Source organism: Protomyctophum parallelum (genome assembly GCF_964188405.1).
Source record: "Protomyctophum parallelum genome assembly, chromosome: 16".
NCBI lineage: Eukaryota > Metazoa > Chordata > Actinopteri > Myctophiformes > Myctophidae > Protomyctophum > Protomyctophum parallelum.
The window spans coordinates 5,817,530-5,828,014 of record NC_139711.1 but is presented as its reverse complement, the minus strand read 5'-3'; positions in this window follow the sequence as shown (position 1 = coordinate 5,828,014).

Sequence of the window (10,485 nt, the reverse complement as noted above, 5' to 3'; positions counted from 1 at the left end):
GCACGCACGCAGACAGACAGACAGACAGACAGACAGACAGACAGACAGACAGACAGACAGACAGACAGACAGACAGACAGACAGACAGACAGACAGACAGACAGACAGACAGACAGACAGACAGACAGACACACACACACACACACACACAGTACACACACACACACACACACACACACACACACACACACACACACACACACACACACACACACACACACACACACACACACACACACACACACACACACACACACACTTTGGACATGATCAGTGTCACTGTCTAATATGACATAATGGGAGAAGTGCAACATCACCACCCAGTGGACAAGAAATGAAATGAAAGAAGACAAAGATAATTATGAAATTGTCCCTCATTTCCTGTGCTGTTCAATTGGAAAACTTTTCTGTCTGTCTCTAATTACATTCCAGTGTCTCACTGTCTCCCTACCACTTTCATTACCCTTTTCTGCTAAATAGCAGGAGATAAATGCTGCACCTTATATAAATTACAGCATATACTCTTTCTCATATCATTGTCATGCAAGTATGCATATAAATTCTTACTAGGAGACCGGGGTGAGTAGTGCCACTTTTTACTTAAAGTGTCTTTGAGGCAAGGGGATTACAGTAATGCCTCCAACTAAAATATGTACATATAGTTTAGAATGTTGTGCATCCCTGAGAACAATCACTTTGAATCTTAAATAAACTGTTTAAGAAATATAGCTTCAGAAAGAAAAGTGGTTTCGTGGCACAACTCACCCCCGGTGTGGGGTAAGATGTGCCATTAGAGAGAATACGCTGGGGTAAATTGTGCCATTGATAATTGGGGCAGGAGGAGGGGAGGGGGGGAGGGGAGGAGGAGGGGAGGAGAGGGGAGGACTGGGCAGGAGGAGGGGAGGGGAGAGGGGAGGGGAGGGGAGGAGAGGGGAGGACTGGGCAGGAGGAGGGGAGGACTGGGCAGGAGGGGAGGGGGGGACTGGGCAGGAGGAGGGGAGGGGAGGAGGGGAGGACAGGGCAGGAGGGGAGGGGAGGGGGGGACTGGGCAGGAGGAGGGGAGGGGAGGGGAGGACTGGGCAGGAGGGGAGGGGGGGACTGGGCAGGAGGAGGGGAGGGGAGGAGTGGAGGACAGGGCAGGAGGAGGGGAGGGAGAGGGGAGGGGAGGACTGGGCAGGAGGAGGGAGAGGGGAGGGGAGGACTGGGCAGGAGAGGGGAGAGGGGAGGGGAGGGAGGGACTGGGCAGGAGGGGAGGGGGACTGGGCAGGAGGGGAGGGGGGGACTGGGCAGGAGGAGGGGAGGGAGGAGGGGAGGACTGGGCAGGAAGAGGGGAGGGGAGAGGGGAGGGAGGACTGGGCAGGAGGAGGGGAGAGGGGAGGGGAGGGGGGAGGGGAGTGGAGGACTGGGCAGGAGGGGAGGGGGGGACTGGGCAGGAGGAGGGGAGGGAGGACTGGGCAGGAGGGGAGGGGGGGGACTGGGCAGGAGGAGGGGGAGGGGAGGAGGGGAGGACTGGGCAGGAGGAGGGGAGGACTGGGCAGGAGGAGGGGAGGGGAGGACTGGGCAGGAGGAGGGGAGGGGAGGACTGGGCAGGAGGCACCGGGCATCGCTGCCAAGTTTTTAGGAGAGCGAAGGGGTGGGCGAGAGAGAGGAATTGAAACCCTGTCAGTCTTCCTTTCGTATTTGCGAGGCATGATGGATTTTAGTCTAAAAAAAAGAATGTCACATAGTTTTAGTGATCAAATGTAAGAATACAATGTACAATAACAATAAAATACAATAAAGTAGTATATAGTTAAACAAACAAACAAACAAAAACATAGGTTGGGGTGAGTTGTGCCACTGGCACAACTCAACCAGGCCCTTTGGCACAAATCACCCCAAGCCCACCTTTTTGAAAAAAAAAGCATTCCTAGCTTTTTTGAGCTAGCATTATGCTAACTGTATAGACTCATAGTGTAGCTTACTAGTGCACTAAAACATGTGTGAATTGTTTTCAAAGTTGTCTACAAGTGTTAATACAAAGAAATAAAAAAAACCTTTATCATAGAAATTTTACTTTAGAGGTCCAAAAACAGTTTTTTTAGTTTAAATGTGCTAACCTCTCAAGCCAGGTGCTTCCCTCTTCAGCAGGCTGAGTGAGATGGATGCCTCATCAAACTTAAGTGGTCACATGATCAATTTCTTCTATGGTTTTCTAGATAACAGGGGTGGCACTAATTGCCCCATGGCACTACTCACCCCGGTCTCCCCTACTCATATTAGGTATATCTGGGAAATCTGATCTGTTTCTATATGTATTATACTCTACTTGGGATTCGGGAATATCTGACCTGTTTTCTACATATTCTGTTTTCCTGAAAACATGATCTCACCCACTTGTTTACACATATAAACTTGACAATGAAGTTGAAGCGTTCATCTCTTTCCTCTCCTTTAGTCTCTCTAGATATTATAGGCTACATATAGGCCTATGCCCTGCGAGTTAATGGCCAAGAGGGTGATAACTCTTTTCAGCCCTTGGGCTGATATAGCAGTATAGCTGATCAATCAGTGCAAGCAGCAAGCTAAAGTGCCACCACAGGCTGAACTGCATGAACTCATATGCCATTGCAACATGGCCGCGCTGCTGGTGCTGTGTTGATTGCACCGCATTCACACGTTGTTTCATTGTATCAGTGACGACTATAGTTGCAAATGCAATGAGGAAGCCAGGCGTCTGTCTGTCTGGGCGTGTGTCACGCTGTGACACCACCCGCCCGCCACCAGAGGGCGCAGCTGTATCACATACACACACACACACACACACACACACACACACACACACACACACACACACACACACACACACACACACACACACACACACACACACACACACACAGTAGAACACTAAAACAATAAAATAAACTTAAAAAAAGAAAACTTAAAAAAAAAACATAAAAAAAGAAAAGTACGGAATTTATTACTAATTGTTGTTATTGCAATTTACGAGCTGCGTTCGCTTCCTGCGTTCGCGCGTCTTACTTGTATAGAGACTATGACCAAGAATATTGGTATGAACAACAAATCATCTGGGCATGTGTTGTTCCCCTAAAGGCCCAGAATGTATTTTTGGTGTAAAAGGAAACTCCGTAGGAGGTTTAATGTCCCGGACAGCAAACCCCTCTAGTGATCTATGTCTCCCTCTCTCTGTTTGTCTCTCCCCGGGTCTCTGTCTGTCTCCGTGTGTGTGTGTGTGTGTGTGTGTGTGTGTGTGTGTGTGTGTGTGTGTGTGTGTGTGTGTGTGTGTGTGTGTGTGTGTGTGTGTGTGTGTGTGTGTGTGTGTGTGTGTGTGTGTGTGTGTGTGTGTGTGTGTGTGTGTGTGTGTGTGTGTGTGTGTGTGTGTGTGTGTGTGTGTGTGTGTGTGTGTGTCTCACCCTCTCTGTCTTTCTTACAGTAATTGTGACTGTATTATAGCCTACATTCCTGTCGTCTCTCCATCTTACAGTCTTTCTCTGTTTCTCTCTGACTCTCCCACGCTGGCATGCCATGGATAGATTAATATCACTGCGAGATATTATTCTGGGATCTCTGTGTAGAACCTACATTTCCAAGGGGCGGATTAACCTGCAGATTCGTCTGCCCAGTAACATAATTATTCTTTGTCGAGAGAGAGAGAGAGAGAGAGAGAGAGAGAGAGAGAGAGAGAGAGAGAGAGAGGGGTGGGGGGGGGGGGGGGGGAGGGCAGAGAGGTTGTCTCTGGTTATTTGTTATTTCATCTCAGAGTCATTCATCATTCAATGTCTCCCCTGAGGGGCCATGGATGGATGGATGGATGGATGGATGGATGGATGGATGGATGGACGGGTGGATGGACGACAGACAGACAGACAGACAGACAGACAGACAGACAGACAGACAGACAGACAGACAGACAGACAGACAGACAGACAGACAGACAGACAGACAGACAGACAGACAGACAGACAGACAGACAGACAGACAGACAGACAGACAGACAGACGATGAAAGCAGTTCTTCATTCCCTTATGGAGTGTTTCCTCTCCCATACCATACCATCAGATGTGTCATTCCATAATGCCTGCAGGTTAATTCAGTTCTCTCTCTGTGTTGCATCCAGTAGGCCTATAGGTATAGACTAATGCTGCTATAGGGGAGGTGAGACCCCGTCGCATGCCTCGACAGTGGCTGCCTGTCAGAGGGAGGATGATTTGCTTGCCAGCCAAGTGCATTGTCTTGATGTAAATGATCATCCCTAAGCACTAATTGTACATTATAAAGCATTTGTCAGTCACGCAATTTTGTCCTTTGGACTGCACACCGCACACGGAATGCATGTGTGCAGCTAAAGAATTTATTTCGGCCACTTTAACAAGCAAATACAGAGGTATCACGTTGATATTCATGAGCGCATATTTGTGGCTGAATGAGATGGGAATGAGCCAGGTGTCTATGCTGAAGTTGTGTGACAGTCCCACAGGCTAACTAACTGCCGCCCGAGATCATTATTTCACTGCTTTCTTCAACAGAAGTAGCTGATGTCTCAATGTCAGCTGTGTTACTATATGAACCCGAATAAATTAATATAGGCTCTACCTTATTCTATGTTTGAACATAGAGAACCACCAGGACTTCACACACTGTGTGTGTGTGTGTGTGTGTGTGTGTGTGTGTGTGTGTGTGTGTGTGTGTGTGTGTGTGTGTGTGTGTGTGTGTGTGTGTGTGTGTGTGTGTTTGCACCATATGATGTGTGATTCATGACTTGCTTGAAGTTTGAGGTTTCTGAAGTAATCCTCTGAACTAACTGTGTGTGTGTGTGTGTGCGTGCGTGCATGCATGCATGCTCGCTTGCATGTACTGTACATGTGTTGAAACGCGGCTTCCGACATCCAATAGCTGGTTGCCATGGAAACAATCCCACAAGCACATGACGATCCCTCCGTCGCCAAGACGATTTGCTCCAGATAGGAAGCAGCTGAGAGACACAGTCACTCACTCACAATCTATATTAACAAGTCTAGAGTTGTCACGTGCGAAAAAGATGTGCGCATAGCCAATGAAAAGATGTGCCACTAGCCAATGAAAAGATGTGCCACTAGCCAATGAAAAGATGTGCCACTAGCCAATGAAAAGATGTGCCCATAAAGCTCTCAGCCCCTCCCTCTTTGGCTGCTGTAATGTGATCTCCCCTATGGATCTCCGCACTCCGCAGAGAAACCTTACCTATAGTCGCCTCACCATTTAGCTTATTCCTTCTAAATCTCTGCATTTAAAATATAGGTCGCTCAGCGAATGTCTTAGTTACATTAACATTGTTCTTAGAAACTACTTGGTTTGTACCTAACCACTACGATTAGACAGATCGCGTTTGTTATTTCGCTACTGCCAGTACTTCTGATTGCACGCACACACACACACACACACACACACACTACCCCGTGTCCCACGCACACACAACACTGCCGCAGATTTAAGCTGTCAAAACTATTTTGTTAAAGTTACATATGCCACAGACACTTGCCTGAACTGTGCAGCTGATATATATACAGCATTGTCATATTTAAAAGGCGCTTTATAGCTTCTCTCAGCTCAAAGCGTGTATGAATAAGGAGATAAATGAACAGCTGACGTCGGTGGGAGAGGACATCAACTGTGTGTGTGTGTGTGTGTGTGTGTGTGTGTGTGTGTGTGTGTGTGTGTGTGTGTGTGTGTGTGTGTGTGTGTGTGCGCGCGAGCGTGTGAGAGGGAGGTACCGTAAACAGTCAGCAACACGTTACATTTCTACTTCTACTAAAGAAAGAGGCAGCGATGGAGCCATAAGTCCATATCCATAAATTCGGGGACATAAATTGCGCAAAATACTGTTAAACATGACGGCATCAGCCTGCTGCATCCTCCTAGCTGTTGTGTGCTAAGCTAACACGGCTAACACAGTCAACACAGCATTGACCAGGGTTGCCACATTGACTGAGAGGGAAACAAGCAACCAGGTCTATGAAAATGTTAACAGGCCAGATCAAGTCAGAAAATAAATCTAGAATAAGCAACAATATTGCTGACTGTCAAACATCATTGTCCAATGTTGTTTTACAGCAGTGGTTCTCAAACATTTTCATGTCATGGACCACTAATATTCTATATGTATATATATTTATATATATATATATATTATACATATATAATATATATATTTACTATATATACACACCGGTATATATACAGTGTACACAAACCGTACAGTATATCTAGGTGTGCCCCGAGATTTTTAGGCTATGAAAAGTGTGCCCTGGGACAAAAAAGGTTGAGTTAAGCGGTGCCCAAAAGGTAGATCACGATCTACCAGTAACGTCCAGGGGTTTTGTCGGCCAGCGCCAAAAATGCTGTGTACAGTGTGCATGAGCCATAAGGTGTTGACTACACTACACTACACTAATAAGGACACATAATAATAACTAATAACCCATCCGTTACTACATGTGGAGTCAACTCCCGCAATTTCCTTCTTCCCATAGTGCGCGGCAACGTAACTCTGGGATGAGCGGCCGCAAGGCGGCCGCGGAATTCTAGTATAATATATCCCACAAGAAATGAGCTGTGGATTAGAACATGCATCATATTTAATAACATTACTATGCCCCTACAGTATATGCACACGCACATCCTACATAACATCTTTCAGACTACCTTTTTATAGACTCCATCATATGACCGTGTCACTAACAGAACATGGCTGCTGTAATTGACCACTTGAACCCCTGCCTTCACCAGAAATAGCCGTAGAAGCTCAAAATGTGCCACAACGTGACATTTGACCCTGAGGTCATACATATATCATGTGAATTTCCCTGTGCATGTCCCCCCCCCCCCCTCTTCTGCATGGTTGATTGAGTGGTGATGAGTGGCTGATTGACTGCCAGCTGATGTGAATGGTGACTGGTAGGTGGAACCCGCCTTGCTGCTGATTGGCTCCTGTGTCAAAGCTGACTGTCTGAGGTTCCACACTGACCAGCTTCCAACCTCACCAGTCCTCTGTGTGTCAGACTGTCTGTTCTTCCCCCACAGTGTAGAGGTCATGTTTAACTATTCTGTGAAATAGCACCACCCTGTGGTACCCCAGGGTTTCTTATTTTCATGTTTGCCTTGTGCTTGCAATTAGATACAACATATATTTCAGCTGTGCTGCCTGCAGTCAGTCAGATGTCTTCAGCTCCAGTGTACTGCTGTTTGTGTCTTCTCTTGGGCTAAAAGCAATGTTTTTCACAAATTGACCAGTAAAACTTCATAAAGACAACGCCTTCTCTGTGGAGTTTGTTGGGAGATGTTTAGCTGGTGGGATAGCTAGCATCCTCAGCTAGTGAGGCCTACACACTGTCATTGTATTACATTAGTGTACACGACGACAGCCTTGGTAGTGCAGGGGCGGGTCGCCTTTCTTTTTACCTGCTGAAACAGCAGGTCGTCTATGAATAGATCTGAAACTTGCAACGCCGCAAATTGCGAGAGAACGACACCTAGTCGACAGTTTCTCACTGGGTTGCCTAGTACGCTGGTTTCCCGCCGCGCTTCGCTTGTTCATCACCTCACAGTTGCTTGGCTGGTTTCGGGAGGCTGGTTAGCTTATTTCTGACACGAAAAGGTTGACTACACTGGCAACCATACTGCCGACTACTTCTGATTCCAGCAACAAGCTATGGGGATAACATCCCATAGTCTGCAGTGCACACCATGAAGAAGACTCACATAACCGCTCCGTCATGTGGAAATTGACGCCAGCAACCAGGCATAGAAGTGGCAAATAAACCACACGCAGCAATGACACCGGCATGACGACACGCATCGTACAGTACCGCGGGCATCCAGGGAGTGTGTGTGCAAAATTTGGAATCGACCGGGTTAACGGGCTGGAGAATTAGCTGTACACAGACGGACGGACACACGGACGGAGTGCAAAACATACTCTCTCCCCATGCCTCCGGCCTGGTAGAGACTATCCTATACTATAAATGCGTCACGTCTCTGTGTGCGTGTGTGTGTACATGTGTGCGTGTACGGTTGTAATGCACGTAACTCGAGAACCGTTTGACCCCCCCCCCCCACAGGGAGTGCAGTGCCAGGTATCGAGTCGGTCGGACCCACGGTTCTCCAGAACCACCACAAAAGGCTCTGGTCAGGCTCTGCCAGTGGGCCTAATGAGGTCAACTCCTTTTACCTGGGCCAGGTGCAATTTCCAGCCTCTGCCTCAGCCAATTGAGGCTCAACCAATCAGGCTCTGCCAGTGGGCCCAATTGATTGCCACTTGTACACTTTTCAGTTTGCAGTCTTTACACACACACAGGCACACAGATCTCTATGTGGGACACCGGCTGACAGTTAAAACGGGTGCTATGGCAATGTATATCATTAGGTTCCCAAGTTGCATCGTTCCCAAGTAGGCCAGTGGCCGACTGCGACAGGGCACGTACAGGTCTAGTCCAACTAATGGGAGAAGGAAAAAAGTGTAACGCAGAAACCTGTGGCATGTAGAATGATGTTACCATAGGTGTGCGTCGCTGTTTGATGATGTTGTGTAGAGTGGTCCTAATGGGCAAAAAGGTGGCTGAAATGTGGCTGAATAATGCGTTTTATATCAACTGTACAATATGTGAAGACATTGAGGGCCGGATAATAAGCATATAACCTTGGCAGAGTAGGCCTACTTATGTCTGTGGAAGTGTGGAGGCAAGTGGAGTGTTGGTATGCTCGGCCCTAGCAACCAGACACCACGTCGACCCTATAGTGTCGCAGTCCCGCCCCCTTGAGAGACCCGGGAAATAAATACCCGTTCATTTTCCTCATAGACTTTTCAGAAAGTATTTATTTAAAGACGCTTACGCCGCGGACAAAGCCAACTCTTGTCGTGTCAAATCATGACAATAAACACAATGTTTTGGGCCAAACAAAGAATTAGAAAGTAGAAAAGAACGGCAGGTTACAACCCTTTTATTTATTTTTTCTTCTTTGTAGTTATTTGTTTGGTCCAAAATATTGTGTTTGTTGTCATGATTTGTCACGACTCGAGTTGGCTTCGTACGACGCTTAAAAGGTCTTTAAATAAATACTTTTTTAAATGTCTATGGGAAAAATGCATTGGGATTAATTTCCTGGCCAGAGGATTAAGAGCTGTTACTGAACAAACACTATAGCAATTAGCAATGCTTAGCTACTATATAACAATAGAAAACTTTGTACTTTGTAATGAAAAAAATAACGAAAGCTTTTGTTTTAACCAGAAAATATCACTTACACACCACCTAAAAGACCCAGTCCTCATCTATCACTTAAATTTTAGCCTCATTGATAGCTGTGTCATTTCACCGTTCACCCACTAGAGAGCAGTAGAGTTGCTGTTTAAATATCTGTCCTGCCTCTTCAACACTGTGCAGAGTTGGCAAAATTAGGGGATCTACTGGAGTCACAAAAGTTCATCTCCTTAATTCACCCCTCCAGTTCACTGGCCGTGTGTCCATGCAGGGCCGAGGAGGGGATTTAGTAACCACCGTTGGAGAGCAGCCAGTCATACTGAACACTATTATTATATAAGGAGTAAGGACGACTGGCTTATTGGCATTTTTAGGTCCAGTCAGTGATATAGAGTCACACTGGAAGCACTTACAGTATTGATATACTGTAAATCCCATGTGACTTCAGGATAAGCTCCACACCTGTGGAGCTCAGTGTGGGAGTGGATATCCCAAGTCTACCACACATTTGATTATAGCCTACATAAGACACACACAGTTTCTGTACAGTATAGGCTACAGAACGTGCATATACATTTGCAAATATCACCAGAAAATTCAAATTACTTAATTACTGTTTATTAAAGTATAATTATCACTGCATGGGAAACAGGTTTCCAGTGTGTATATATTCATATTGCTTACATAAAATACAAACAAAACAGGATATAGTCTCTTCTCTTGGTCGATGTTATTTTGACCCCTGGTGCCAACAAGTCCAGAACCCAGGCATGGAGGGTCCAGTTCAACCCGCCGCGCCCCAAGGAAGGCTGGTGTTAGTCATTTCCTGTTGGCCGCTCTGTCCTGGCCAGGCTGTTCCTGTTTGCATTCATGTAAGAACAAGCAGCCTTCACCATGATGGAACACTTAGTTTGGAGAGCTGCCTCACGCCTCTTGGTGGTATAGAGGGTGGTAGAGACAGCTAACACACTGCTTCTCAAGTGGGGTCTGGGGACCTCCAGGGGTCCTTGAGGGGGTTCCAGGCGATCCCCAGCTATAGAGGAACAGTTTATTAAGCCCTTTTTATTTGTCTCTTTTTTTTTCGAAAGAGGTTTCGAATCTTGAGAAATGTGGAAAATGTGGGAAAGTCCTCCTTGGCACAAAATCTTTTTGAATTTCCGCAGCCAAATAGGCTACATGGGTTCTTGGTCCTTGAGAACTACTGATAGGCAAACTGTGCTCGTGTGTTTAACCAAGTAAGCTATAC